Genomic DNA, 13,575 nt, shown 5'->3' with positions numbered 1-13,575 from the left:
TAAAGTTTGTGGTGAGGTGAGCACATTCTCACTTCAAATATAAAAATATCTAAAAATAAATGCCAACTTTTGCGTGAACTAAAACACACACATTTTGGGGTTATGTTTTATACGTACGCACAGTTTTATGTGGCCCCTGATCCTGATGTATCTCATCAATGATACCCCTGGCCTGTGATGGATCAGAGGAAGGCTGGGCTACTTTAGCTATGTCTCCTCTCACTGTCAAATCATCACAGGTGGCCTGATATCCTACCTTGTCTGCAAATAGGATTCAAATGGAATATCCTGATTTTAGTTCTCAGAGAATAGCCTACATCTATGATGTCTCAAGCAGTAAATCCAAGTAATGCACATCAAATACAGGCAGTAAAGTGCTGTCATGAGGAGCAAACAAGGGCACTCAGAGGTTGCAGAATGTAGCCATACAGAAGCGTTTGAATAATTGATCTGTAGAGAAGAGGAACCAGATCAGTCCAGGAGACTGCCCTGTTTTAGTTTCTCCCCCTCCTGTATAGAGAGCTGAATTAGGGCTGGGTGATATGGCCTAAAAAAATATATTTTTCCAAACATATCGTGAATCACCCATTAATCTCCATTTGAATGTTTTCTCAAATAAGCATTGTTGTACAATTAAAGGTAAAACACACTGCATTTCAAACAGTCTGCAATAATGTAATGAATTCAGGGCGTGTGAAATTATACCTAGGCTAAATATAAGCCTTCCACAGCCATAAGACCCACTGAAAATAGTTTAACCTGTTGTTTTTTGCAATAATCACGCATATGGCTTTAAAATGTCTTTAAAAAAAAACTTTATTCAACTAGGCAAGTCAGGTAAGAACAAATTCTTATTTACAATGATGGCCTACCAGAAGGCAAAAGGCCTCCTGTGGGGACTGGGCTAGGATTAAAAATAAATAAATATAGGACAAAACACACATCACGACAGGAGAGATCCCACAACACTACATAAAGAGTACTAAGTACTAAGTACTAAGATGACAACACAGCATGGCAGTAATACATGTAAACACAGCATGGTAGCAACACAACATGGCAGCAGCACAACATGGTAGCAGCACAAAACATTGTACAAACATTATTGGGCACAGACAACCGCACAAAGGTCAAGAAAGTAGAGACAACAATACATTGCGCGAAGCAGCCACAACTGTCAGTAAGATTGAGTCTTTGAATGAAGAGATGGAGATGGAGGGACCCAGGGATGTGTGTGCTTTGGGAACCTTTAATTAACAGAATGTGGGCGGCAGAATGGGTGTTGTATGTGAAGGAGGAGTATGCATAACTTCTTGTAGTAGGCATTATAGAAAATTAACACAGGTCTCATAAACAATCTCTCAATCACAAGCCTACATGCTAGTGAGTGGCCAGCGAATCTTTATTTTTCAAGTTAAGCCAACTTGGATCTATTTGCTAGCTAACAAGGCAGAACAGTCTCCGACTGTTTGAACAGCTAGCCTGTCCACTTTGTTCAGATGTTGAAATCAAGTGGCCAACCTTATTTCTTAGCATGAGAACCAGTTACCAATTCCTTATATAATTGTGTTTTATGCTTATTGTACATTTTATAAAACACAGACTAGACAGCTAGTATAACAATCTTTGGCTAAAATGCTGCAAGTGGTACGCACAACAAACTGAGCAATTTTCCAGAATCACTGTTCATTATGTTTTAGTGGTTCCTGCTCTGCGCGTAATTTGAGGAGTTGAGACATTAAAGGTTATTGTTAGAAAGGTTAACTTCTGTAGTACAGTAAAATGTCTCAATGTGTTTCTGTGTCAGTATGACTGATTCTGTTGGACCAAACCTCAAATGCAAATGGCAAGTTGAAACCGTTTGCCCAAGAAGTGATCTCTCATATTTGTTGTTTGAGTGGCAGGGAGAGCTTTCACTCGCCAAAATCATCTGTCCAAAGTAATCCCAATGCGTTTCTATGGGTTAATTTGGGACCTAAGCTTGTCGCCTTGCCTTCCTGCCTTTGGGACAACCATTCCCATTGTTAGGGTGGAGACATGAGCATCTCGTCATTATATGCGGATCTATGGTGTAAATGTATTCTTGCGATACAGGAAATACCCAAAACGTGCACCCCTTGGTTTCTGTTACTTATAGATGATTTGGATATAAGGTGCAAAAATGCTTATTTAGGTACAATTGACTTGCATTGGATGTGCCACAATTGCTAAAAAAGTTAGCATTTGAAACAGTGGCCTACCTCTTTAACATGGGGCGGGGTTCTTTAAAAACAATCACCTAATAACAGGAACAGCACCATGTAGTGGTCAGAACTTGCCTGGTAATATGAGGATGTAGAATGGGACATAAACACAACTTCAATTATTAATTTCTATGAACAGGGGAAGAATTAGATAGGATGAAGAAACAATACTCAGGGCCACTGCTCCAGGCTACTTGTCAAACATAGAGAACTGATACTATATACTCATTGTTGGGGTCGGTTTGGTGTGGGGTACGGGGAGGTCTGTGTGTGGGTTTTTGCAATTTCTTTGGGTTCCTCATGTGGTCCCGTGTAGCTCAGTTGGTAGAGCATGGCGCTTGCATCGCCAGGGTTGTGGACTCGATTCCCACAGGGAAAAAGGTATGAAAGTGTATGCACTCCCTACTGTAAGAACATCTGCTAAATGACTTAAATGTAAAATGTCTTACTCATTGTTAGAAAAAGGTTTGGTCCAAATCAGATGTTAGTGCTATAATTATTGAATAATATATGAATCCTATATATTAAAATGGCCAGTTTGGGTGCAATCTATTAGCGTCATTTCTCAGAGAAAAAAATATTTTTCAACAAAGGAATGTTGCAGGAATGCTTATCTGTTTCTAACTAAAGAAATGATTTCAAAACTGTTTTAGATTGTGGGTTTCATGGCTTGCTGAAATTGCATGGAACGACCCTTGGGAGATCTTTGGAAAGTACAAGGAGCGTGTATTTGGTCTGAGTGGATATGCATCATTATAAACTGGGTGGTTCGAGCCCTGAATGCTGATTGGCAGACAGCCGTGGTATATCAGACCGTATACCATAAGTATTAAGAAAAATGTATTTTTACTGCTCTAATCACATTGGTAACTAGTTCATAATAGCAATAAGGCACCTCTGGGTTTGTGGTAGATGGCCAATATACCACGGCTAACGGCTGGGTTCAGGAATGTTGCGTCGTGCATAAGAACAGCCCTTAGCCGTGGTATATTGGCCATATACTACACCTCCTCGGGCCTTAATTCTTAATTATACAACAGGTGGGTCTATTTCTGGATGCTGATTGGTTAAAACTGCATTCCAGCCAGTGTCTATTCCACAAACTCCCACAGGCTAAAGCTATGTTGTTGAAATGCCTATTGACTCCATATCCATATCACTGCGCAATCCACAGTCTCATCAGCCCAAGCCCAGCAAGGCAATTTATAAACTTGATCTCCACTTTAAAAAGTATCTAGACATTTAGACTAGCATTTGGTTTTCAACAGCGGAGACAGTGTATAAACCTTGCTGTCTGTCTCTCCATCATTTGCAACATTGTTTCAATATTGAAATTCGATCTCCAGATGTCCCATAGTAATGAACGAGTCGGGATGAGACCGACAGGCAGGCAGGCAGCTTTTCTCAGCCAGTTGAAATCATGAAACAACTGGCATCATTTTTAGGGATATATACAACAAAATGTCAATAGAAAACAGGTAAATCCAAACGAAATGCAGCTAGTTTGCAGTCTTTCCAGCTTCAGTTTGAAGTGATTGTGTTAGCTGTGTTGTTGGCTAGCTCCTCTGAACAACAGTGTCTTGACGAGAGAGCACATGTTCAATGCCAGGTGAAATCGACATCATTAGCTCATTGTTATGGATGTATTCAAATGTCTCTAGAAAACAGCTTAACAAATGCAAATGCAGCTGCTTTGGTGTTAATCTGGCTGCACTGTTTGATGTGACTAAGTTAGCCATAGTTTGCTAGCTAGCAAGCAAGGGATAAGAACGTTGCCAGCCAGTATGGCAATGGAACATTTAGATCGAACGACTGGGTTGCGTCCATAGCAGTGGAGGCTGGTGACTTGAACAATTGAGGAGGATGGGAGACCCACAGTATAGGCGTGGAACGCAGAGACTATAAACTGTATTTCAAAAACGTGTACTTTAACCTGAAGCATTTAATAAAGACATTTAAAGTACAATATTATTGGGAATGCGAGGGCTACTTACACAGTGTTGGAAAGGGATCACAGCAGTGACTGAATGAGGGTATGAGGCATAAATGTAGGTGTTCAGAGGCTTGACCAGTGCAGGACAGGATTTGACTGGGAAGACAAACTATAAGACAACACACCCCACAGTTAGACAAAAGAGCTGAGAATGAGTTAGTCCAAGCAAGGAGTAAAATCATTGACGTAATAATGGAGACTTACATTTCCCTCACTAACTTTAAATATCAGCTACCTGAGCAGCTAACCGATCGCTGCAGCTGTACATAGTCCATCTGTAAATAGCCCACCCATTCTACCTACCTCATCCCCATATTGTTTTTATTTACTTTGCAGCTATTCTGCACACCAGTATCACTACTTACACACCATCATCTGCTCATCTATCACTCGTGTTAATCTGCTAAATTGTAATTACTTTGCTACTATGGCTTATTTATTGCCATACCTCCTCATGCCATTTGCACACACTTTATATAGACTTTCTTTTTTTCTATTGTGTTATTGACTGCATGCTTGTTTATTCCATGTGTAACTCTTGTTTCTGTCGCACTGCTTTGCTTTCTCTTGTCCAGGTCGCAGTTGTAAATGAGAACTTGTTCTCAACTAGCTTACCTGGTTAAATAAAGGTGAAATAAAAATAAATAATGTGATTGACTCTACATACAGTAATGAGAGAAAATTGATAGGGGTACTCACAGTGCTTTGAGGGGAAACATTCAATGTGCCAGTGGATGAGCGGGCACATGAGACGTGGTTTCAGTTCATGCCATGAGAAAGTTGACAATGGTAGTGGAGTGGAGTAGTCATCACCTCTTAATCAGGGAACAGGAGGGGACTTAGCTGTAAATACAAATAGCAGATACATGCCATTACAGCTGCCCCATCGTAGGTTTGGACAACGAGTTTCTCTATGAACTTAAACTCAGACATCTCAACTTTAATAAAGTCAAACAAACTGTGCATCTCACCCACTTGACACATTAAAGTAGCCCAAGAAACGTTCCCGAATAAAGCCCAATCATCCACATACCTGACGATAACTGACAACTGCAAGCAGACTGGTGCAGGTCCCAGAGCAGTGGGGCAATTTTTAACAGGCAGATCAAACTGAAATATCGTCTTGTTTTCATCAGATACGGCATCAGATTTCTAATGTTTAGGTGTAGCCTAGGCTGCTGCAACATTTATGTCATGAGTTTTTGCTTGTGCCTGTCCGGAGTGATTGTGTTATCTTTGCTAAATAAATACCGGAGGAAAGTGGGAAAACCAACCTGAGCGCTTTCGAAAAACTGCGCTGCGTCAACCTTTCTTTAATATAACTTTTAATGGATGATGCGATGGAAGCTATCAAATCATTCGGAATTGTTTTCAACATCCCAGAAAACAGTCAAGTTCCATATGTTCAGCAAGGAAAGCTTCATAATGTTCAGTTACCTCTTCAAGCTCTGTAGCTGCCCTTGTTGGCGGAACTTTCCCTCTCGTCGTGTCTTCCTAAAAGCAAATTCTTACATGCCCTGCTTTTGTTTTTTTCTTTAGCTGAATGATCGATGTTCTTCAGGTCACTGAACCTACCTTTCGACCAAAGCTCAGACTTTCCAAAAAGCAGATAAGGCCAGCAATACAGGCGGCCTGATGAAAGGCTCCCTGTTAACCAGATATACTTTTGGTTCAAGTTATTATTGAACGCCCTCACCTTTTTCATCTGCCTTCATGAAACTGTTCTCAGGCAGAGGTCGACCCTCGCTTTTAATTCACACATTTTCCGTGTACCCCAGAGAATGAAAGGAGTTCCTCAACAGAAAGACCATTCTGCCGGAGAAAACTGCACACTCGTGCTCGTAGCAAGCTAGCTACTGAAGTTTGCAAAGCAAATGTAAATAAATTGCACTAACTGAACGCAAAAATAAAGTTCTAAAACCAAGAAAACAATTTATAATATACCTCCTCCGTCTCCTGTAATTTGAAAAAAAAGTCATTTGAATTGAATAATATCCAAAAAATGCTCAACTATCACTCTTCACTCATAATCTCTATTCAACAATGTCACCAAGCCTCTCAACACATAGAACCTCCATAATGCTCTGTGGCACAATCTAAATACAACTCACTCGGTTCGTTCTCTGATCCTAATTCTATGATTGGATGGACAACATGTCAGTTCATACTGCAAAGCTTTGATTGGTTGGAGGACGTCCTCCGCAAGTGATCATAATCACCATGTATGTCTATGGAAGGGGGTGAGGCCTACGAGCTTTCTAGGTTTTGTATTGACGTCAATGTAGCCAGAGGAGGACGGAAGCTAGTGGTCCTCCGGCTTCACCATGGTGCTACCCCAGACAGTGCTGTTGAAGTTTCTGTAGACCTTCATTGCAAAACGGTGTATTTTAATCAATTATTTGGTGACATATGAATATATTTAGTATAGGAGCCTAAACTGGTCCATAGATGCAGAACAAAAAGACTTAACGACTGTGTCGCGTCTCTGGCAACTGAACCATTAGAATGAATGACCTTGGGTATTTACCCTAGATTTCTGTCAGGGACTATATCTCATGGAAGGAGGAAACAGTATGAAGAAATTCATCCAAATAATATTTTGATGAAAATATGTCAATCATTATTTGAATATTTTGGTAACCCATTGTAAAAAAAGTCATAATGCCCTCGAAGCCGGTGTTTGGAGGATATATTGGTACGGTTTGCCAGCCCTTGACTTCGTCTCGGGCCTACCCCCATGCCAATATGTCCTCAAAACACCGTCTTCTTGGGCATTGTCGTGTGTGTGTGTGTGTGTACTAGGCCTATGTGATGGGTCTTAGCTCCTTTACTGTGTATTGGTGGAATGTCTGAGACACCATGGTTACTGGGATTCATAGTTGGCTGTTGACTTGTGGCAGAGTGTGGAGGCACTGGGCCTGGGAGTGAAGGGGGGGGGGGGGGGGGTTCTTATGTAATCCACAAAGGGTGGCTGAGACAGGAACAGGGAGGAAATCTAATACTAGCTTTGCTCTGCAGCCTGGATACAGCTGGACAAGCACATCTGGAGGTACAGGCTTGCCACTCACTGGCCCAAGAACAGCTCTCCTCTAAACGTATTTGTCTTTTGTCAATAAGGTTGTGGGACAGTAATTAGTCCAGGTTGTTGTATTAACATTGGGTTGTAGTCATTTTCCAGTCATAGCTAGTTACTTTTAATATAACAGGACCAGACACAGGAACAGGAATATTGATGTGTGCCACTGCCAGGAGTAAATACAGCCTGTCTGCGCTGTCTGTCAAATGTTGGACTACTCCAGATTTGTATGCACTGCAGTCCTATTTGCTCTAACACAGTTAGAACAGTCATGGATTTCTTAATTATCTTAGCTTATTGCTCAACACACCAGTAAAGAGAAAACGATGAAGCAATATGTTTGCTGAGTTCTGCAATGTGAAAGCCGATTCATGAGATCGAGCCTAGCTGGTGCGACAACTGAAATTCTTGTGTGAACATGAGGGAATATGCGTCTTCTGTCTGATGTAGAATGAGATGTGACAGCCGGTGGCTTAGGGAGGTGTTTCTACCAGTCTCTCACAATATGGCCATTGTTGTTAGTGTGTGAGTGGGTGTTGACACTTCTCTGGCAGCCTCTCATGTTAACGGTTGAATGCTGTGGGGTGACAGCAGATTCATATCCTGTCTGAGAGATGAGCATGGGTTAATTTGGGATGTTGCAGGTGATGGAAATACTGTTTGAATATCTCCCACATGTCTTCACTGCTACTGCAAAATACCTGATAAAGTTTAATTTCCCCTGTGTTCGTCATCTTGTTGATTTATTCTCTGTCCTGTCTGTCTGATTGGTTGCTACTGTAGAACCTCATTATTTGACCATTCTTACATGCCAGGGATTTTTTAGATTTCTCTCTTAATATGAAAGCGTTCTTGTGTGGGACTAGTCTGGGATCAGTCTGGCAGAGTGCCAGGTAATATTGAGGAAAGCTCTTGGTTATTTTGTCAATTCTGCTCAGAGATACTTTACATTGCTACGGCCTGACCACATCCAATAAATATAAGTATGCTGCCTGGAATCAAACCATACATTTACAAAATTTAAGTCAAACGTCCATCTCTGTCAAACTGTAGTAGCATATATACGTTTATAATCATAGTGGTGTGTTTGAAATCACATGGCTAGGCTATACATATGAAAAAATTGTCTACAATGGGTGTAGGCTGTGTACGGTTAGCTCAATTCACACAATGCATTATCTAGCTTAGGATACTAGCTAATATTGTGCTGTTCTCCCAGACCCAGTCTGCTTTCACTACAAAACATCTTCTGGCAGAGCATCACACTTTTCTCACAGACCACACCTTTAAGAAGTTTCCATGTAGCAACAGACGTTTTTACTGGATGTTGTGCTCATGCTATTTCCTCTCTCCCTCTCCCTATGGTGTCTCTGATTAGCCTACCATTGGCATCCAATTATCAAGAAGTTGGCCTGGAGAAATGACTTATTTGAAACAACAATGAAATCTTTATGAATACATGTAGCCTACTGTAGCACTGGTGAGCCGTTTAAGTGTAATAATGTCATTCAGCTCAGTAGGTGCTTTGTTTTCAATATTAGGGTTTGCCCTGAGTTATAGGCTGTGTTGTCAATAGTTAATCTGAATGTTCTGTACATTTTGGGTGTATGATCTTTGATAAACAACTGGGTCAAAGCGGCTTGGAATTGGGAGGATTTAGTGTTTCCATGGTGTCTGACCCAGATCCAGTGCTTTACCATAGAGATTGACCTTGTTCTGGCACTCTGACCTCAAAAAACCTCCAGGGACCATGAGCACTGAAGCTTCAGTAGGTTAATTGCTTGGCTTTGTTTTCATGTCAGTGGTGAGAAAGGGGGAGAGAGTGAGTCAGGTTTTGCACCCAAAACAAGCCTTCAGTGCAAGCTGGCCCAGCAGCAAGAAGTTATTTGTTGGATTTCAACAAGTCCTCTAACACTGCCGGTACGTTGAAAGAAAAGGTGTTGGTTTCTTAGGAAGGAGATGAAGGCAATGATATGCTGTTTCATGTGGCCAGCTGTGTGCTCACATTTCCTCTGAGTGTGGGAAAATATATGCTTGGAAGGTTGCTTCATACCACGTTTTTAAGTCTACAACTACAATATGAGCAGATTAACACAATGACATGTCATTGTTCTCTGGTAATCGTGTGCCAATCAAGAGTATAAGTATTAAAAATATTGGATGTGCAATGACCACATTGGTTGTAATGTGGGGGATGTTTAGTCATTGGTACATAAAAGTGACTTGATCTTGACTAATATTGTGTGTGTGTCAGAGAGCGACGCAATTGCCTTGGGCAGGGCCCTTTGGTAATGAGGATTCAGAGAGATAAATCCTTATGAGACCTGACAGGGTGCCACATTCCTGGCCTGAGATTCCTAGCAGCCCCCTTCCCCTCTCAAGGGTTCTACTTTACACACTTCTGAAGCGGTTACCAAACCAACTGGTTTACATTTCATTACTTTTCACTCATCTACCTTCTCTCAATAGTAGTAATTGAAGGTTTTTTTCTTTGTGTCGGAGTGGGAGCTTATTGTGTAATTACAAGTGTGAGATAAAGATAATGTCTAGGAACAGTGCTTGATTGTTTATTAGCTACACTACATGACCAAAAGTAGGTGGACACTTGCTCGTCGAACATCTCATTTCAAAATCATGGGAATGAATAGGGAGTTGGTCCCCACTTTGCTGCTATAACAGCCTCCACTCTTCTAGGATTTCCACTAGATGTTAGAACATTACAGCAGGGACTTGCTTCCATTCAGCCGCAAGAGCATTAGTGAGGTTGGGCACTTACGTTGGGCGATTAGGTCTGGCTAGCAGTCGGCATTCCAATTCATCCCAAAGGTGTTCGATGGGGTTGAAGTCAGGGCTCTGTGCAGGCCAGTCAAGTTCTTCCACACTTATCTTGACACCATTTCTGTATGGACCTCGCTTTGTGCGCAGGGGCTTTGTCATGCTGAAACAGGAAAGGGCCTTCCCCAAACTGTTGCCACAAAGTTGGAATCACAGAATAGTCTAGAATGTCATTGTATGATGTAGTGTTAAGATTTCCCTTTACTAGAATTAAGGGGCCTAGCCCAAACCATGTAAACAGCCCCAGACCATTATTTCTTCACCACCAAACTTTACAGTTGGCACTATTTATTGGGGCAGGTAGCGTTCTCCTCGCATCTGCCAAACCCAGATTTGTTCTTCGGGCTCCCAGATGGTGAAGCGTGATCCCTTCATCCAGAGAACGTGTTTCCACTGCTCCAGAGTCCAAAGGCGACAAGCTTTACAGCATCCAGCCGACGCTTGGCATTGCACATGGTTATTTTAGGCTTGGGATTCGCCTGTGCGGCCATGGAAACCGATTTCATGAATCTCCCGACGAACAGTTATTGTGCTTACGTTGCTTCCAGAGGCATTTTGGAACTCGGTAGTGAGTGTTGCAACCGAGGACAGACAATGTTTACACGCAATGCGCTTCAGCACTCTGCTTTCTTGTTCTGTGTGCTTGTGTGGCTTACCTCTTCACGGCTGTGCCGTTGTTGCTCCTAGATGTTTCCACTTCATAATAACAGCACTTACAGTTGACCGGGGCAACTCTAGCAGGGCAGACATTTGACAAACTGACTTGTTGTAAAGATGTCAACCAATGACGGTGTCACTTTGAAAGTCACTGAGCTCTTCAGTAAGGCCATTCTACTGCCAATGTTTGTCTATGGAAATTGCATGGCTGTGTGCTCGATTTTATACTCCTGTCAGCAACGGGTGTAGCTAAAATAGCCGAATTCACTAATTGGAGGGGTGTCCACATACGTTTGTATATTTATACAGTGTATTTGTAATCCAGGCTTTCCAAATATGCAAGGCCTATTTCCTGTTCCTATGTGGAAGAGGACATCAAGAGACCTGATCATCCATGAAGTCAAGGAAGTTTTGTTCGAGACTATTAATAAAAGAAAGCAGTTAAATTAAGATGGTATTTACCAGATGAGCTGGAGTAATGAAAATTATGAATAAACTGGATTAATAAACAGGAGTAGGCCTATAGCAAGATGCATTCATGTAAGCAACGTTTTTACAGATGCAATGACGAAAAAATCAGATAATGAAAATGCCTCTGGTTCAAACAAATATGCATCATGTAGCCTTAAAGGTCAACACACTGGCATGGAATAGGACATTTATTTAATTTGTAATTTGCTATGAATCGACAGTACAAAGCTCTAGCTGGTTCCTTGAAATGTTTTCCACAAGTCTTGCGTTGGCTACCATTAGAGAAAAGATAAATGTAAAATTGACAAATACCTGACAGTCTTCGAAAGCTTGACAGATCTTGTCAGTGTCTTTCTCCACAGATATGACTGGCTGATATGCTTCCAGAAGAATCAAGCCATTTTTGGAAGTCATGCTCCTATTTTCCTTCTTGGCGGAACTAGCCTGTATAGGCCCGGTATTTGTGTGTAGGCTTGCATTAACAAAGCCATTCCTAAATTGGATAGGAAGGAAGACAGAGATGAAATACAGGCTAGTGTGTAACGCAGGTTCACTGCAGCGTTGTAGGAGTGAAGCCAGATAGATCGAGCAGGGGAGAGCGAGTGGGAAGGGAGGGGAGCTGGAGCATTACTGGGGTGACTGAGTTCATTTGCAGTGTTGGCAGTGAGCCAGTGGCTTGCCTGTGGTTGTCTGTAGCAATGCCAGTGCATGTGTTTAGCCTCCCGTCTGGAAGGCCTTGCTCAGTGTTTGTCAAAGCTTATTCATTGTATCGCTCGCTTATTTTGATTCAATGTTTTTCCCTGAAGTTCTTGTGACTGACTTCAAACTAGCCCCCCCCCCAAAAAAAAGCTTATCTCAGCCCTCTGTCTTGTTTGTGTTTTTCTCAGCTCTTTGTTGAGCTCTTTCTCCTTATAGGGCTGATGGGAGGTGGTGTTTTTTCTAGGGTTGGGCCGTATCCTGATTTTCATATGGTCATACCGTCCTTCTTTCATGACCGGATTTACGGTATTATCGGTTTAGTACACAAGGGGCCGCTAAATGTGCTAACGAGTGCAAAAAAAAGAATACATATACAGTGCATTTTGGAACGTTTTCAGACCCGTTCCCCTTTTCCACATTTTGTTACATTACAGCCTTATTACCTGGTGCGGCCTACAGTGGTTCCTCCTTTAAAAGTTGCGAGCTTGCACCGCGGGACTTAGAGGTACCCAGCTTCACGGCTTCATTGCTCCAGGCCACCATAATGGGGGAGTTAGAACACTCATGCATTTGGGTCCCAAGGTTTTTATATGACCAATCATATCAAGTGGTTCCAATGACAAATTTTGACGCGAGCCACCCTTGTCTTGTAGCGTTCTTCAACAAAGATGGCTGACAAAACATTACTGTGGAACCAGATTTAAGTTATAACGTCATAACGAGTAAAGCAGAAAATTTACAATTGAGAGGAATATGTTAGTTAATGTAGTTAATGCAAACGTTTGTGGATAATTTTTGTCATAAAGTTAACTTGCTAAATAGCGATTTCATAAATTATCTGACGAGCTAACATTAGCCAGCTAGCTAGTGTTAGGAGAATGAATTTGTAATTTGTGTTGTTTAATGCTTTTGGGACTCCTGAGAACCAGCAAACCATGCTGTCGTCTTGTGAAACGGTGGATGTAAAGAATCTAGCTAGCTAAAGCATTTACTGCAAATTGAATGTTAAATTGTATAAGCTTGAATTGCAATGCAGCTGAAGTAACATAGCTAGCTAACTATTTACTTGCTTATTTTGTAGTGAAGGATAAAAAGGACTGTATGCCTATGGATGTGTAGCTAGCTACAGTATGTAGCGGATCTGTGTATGGACCCTAAAACGTTTGGTATGAATATTAGTTCAGAACCTATCTATGAACCTCAGCTATCATAGTTGTATCAACTTCAAGTCTGAATGGCATTAATGTAGCCTATGGATAGAGTAGAATATAATAACTTTATTGTGTCAAGGATGCAAGTCCTATATTCATGTACTGTAGTTATTACCACGCATGAGATTCCCACATTGTAGCCTGTACATTGAATATATTCACTGATCATGTACTCTTCCTTGGCAAATAAAGGTGCGGTTCAGGTATGAATCTCTGAGACATTCTTTTTCAGTCATATCAAATGCCATTATTTGAATGATGCTGTGTCTGCATGTATGTATTACAATTATACACTTCAACAGTGTTTACCACTCCTGCTCCTGGGACATCAATGATTACACATTGTAACTATGCAATAGACTAGAAACATGATTGATTTGTAATTCATAT

The 13,575-nt window shown here is 41.4% G+C and overlaps 1 protein-coding gene and 1 long non-coding RNA gene across 52 annotated transcripts in view; one reads left to right on the top strand and one right to left on the bottom strand.

The window, feature by feature from the left end:
• ncor2 (nuclear receptor corepressor 2) overlaps positions 1-13,575 on the top strand; it is a 180,850-nt gene that overhangs the window by 22,902 nt on the left and 144,373 nt on the right. The gene's annotated exons all lie outside the window — the stretch shown is intronic.
• Positions 799-11,830, bottom strand: LOC149982811 (uncharacterized). 2 transcript variants are annotated; one of them, XR_016496575.1, is made up of 3 exons: positions 11,588-11,830; positions 4,936-5,079; positions 799-4,345 (listed from the first exon to the last, which is right to left on the bottom strand). It is a non-coding gene; the product is annotated as an uncharacterized LOC149982811 (long non-coding RNA). The 2 variants fall into 2 exon arrangements; XR_016496574.1 differs by lacking the exon at positions 11,588-11,830 and adding an exon at positions 5,674-5,751.

The sequence above is a fragment of the Oncorhynchus mykiss genome, chromosome 6 (assembly GCF_057628025.1).
Source record: "Oncorhynchus mykiss isolate SJ-2025 chromosome 6, ASM5762802v1, whole genome shotgun sequence".
Lineage (NCBI taxonomy): Eukaryota > Metazoa > Chordata > Actinopteri > Salmoniformes > Salmonidae > Oncorhynchus > Oncorhynchus mykiss.
This window is presented reverse-complemented; position numbering and strand designations above follow the sequence as displayed.